Genomic DNA, 1,256 nt, shown 5'->3' with positions numbered 1-1,256 from the left:
TGGGCTCAGTATTCTTCCTTCTCGCTGTGACTTTGGTCTCTTTTTTTCGAAATTTCTTTCTTTCTTCCTCTTTTGCCCTGTTTCCATTTTCCCTTCTTAATCTCTTTCTCTCTTTTTGTTGCTTTTTTTCCACGGCAGATGGGTGATGTGTGTGTGGAGGAAACGCGGCGTCAGGGAGAAGACACATCTCACACGTGCTCGGGAACACCCGATCGTCACGCTTCTGAGTACCGACCGATGGATCTGGTCCCGAATTTTTTAATAGTTTTCTCCTCTCTCTCTCTCTCTCTCTCTCTCTCTCTCTCTCTCTCTCTCTCCCCCCCCCTTCCTTCTCTTTCCTTTCTCTCCCTTCCTTTCTTTCTTTCTCTCGCTCTCTCGCTCTCGCTCTTCTTTTCTTTCTGACAGAGTCTCTCGTTCTGTTGCCCTGGCTAGAGTGCCATGGCGTCAGCCTAGCTCACAGCAATCTCAAACTCCTGGGCTCAAGCGATCAGACTGCCTCAGCCTCCCGAGTAGCTGGGATTACAGGCATGTGCCAGCATGCCCAGCTAATTGGATATACGTGTGTGTGTGTGTGTGTGTGTGTGTGTATATATATATATATATTTTTTTTTTTTTTTTTTTGAAACAGAGTCTCACTCTGTTGCCCAGACTAGAGTGCCGTGGCGTCAGCCTAGCTCACAGCAACCTCAAACTCCTGGGCTCAAGCGATCCTACTGCCCCAGCCTCCCGAGTACCTGGGACTACAGGCATGCGCCACCGTGCCCGGCTAATATTTTTCTGTATATATTTTTAGATACTGTTTCTGTATATATTTTTAGATATATAGTTTCTTTCTATTTTTAGTAGAGATGGGGGTCTCGCTCTTGCTCAGGCTGGTCTCGAACTCCCGACCTTGAGCGATCCACCCGCCTCTACCTCCCAGAGTGCTAGGATTACAGGCGTGAGCCACCCCGCCTGGCGTGTACGTTCTGTATTCACAGCCAGACGGAAGGCAGGGAGAATGTTACCCTTTCAAAGCCCGCCCTGCTCGCCTCTCAGCCCACCGATGGCACTCTGAATCCCGTGGCATTCCTTCACTCAGCTGAATTCTTCAGCACCCGACCCCCCCCCCACCCCACCCCCGTGCCACGGGAGTTCGTTCTCATGGCAGAGCCATCGAGGCTGTTGCCACACGTGTTGTAGGTGCCTAGGCAGACTGTGCCCTGGCCCCGAGGAGGTACGGAACCGCCTATCGCCTCGGGAGGGAGGGACAAGAT

This window comes from Eulemur rufifrons, unplaced genomic scaffold, assembly GCF_041146395.1.
Source record: "Eulemur rufifrons isolate Redbay unplaced genomic scaffold, OSU_ERuf_1 scaffold_605, whole genome shotgun sequence".
Taxonomy (NCBI): domain Eukaryota; kingdom Metazoa; phylum Chordata; class Mammalia; order Primates; family Lemuridae; genus Eulemur; species Eulemur rufifrons.
Note: the sequence above shows the minus strand (reverse complement) of the source record.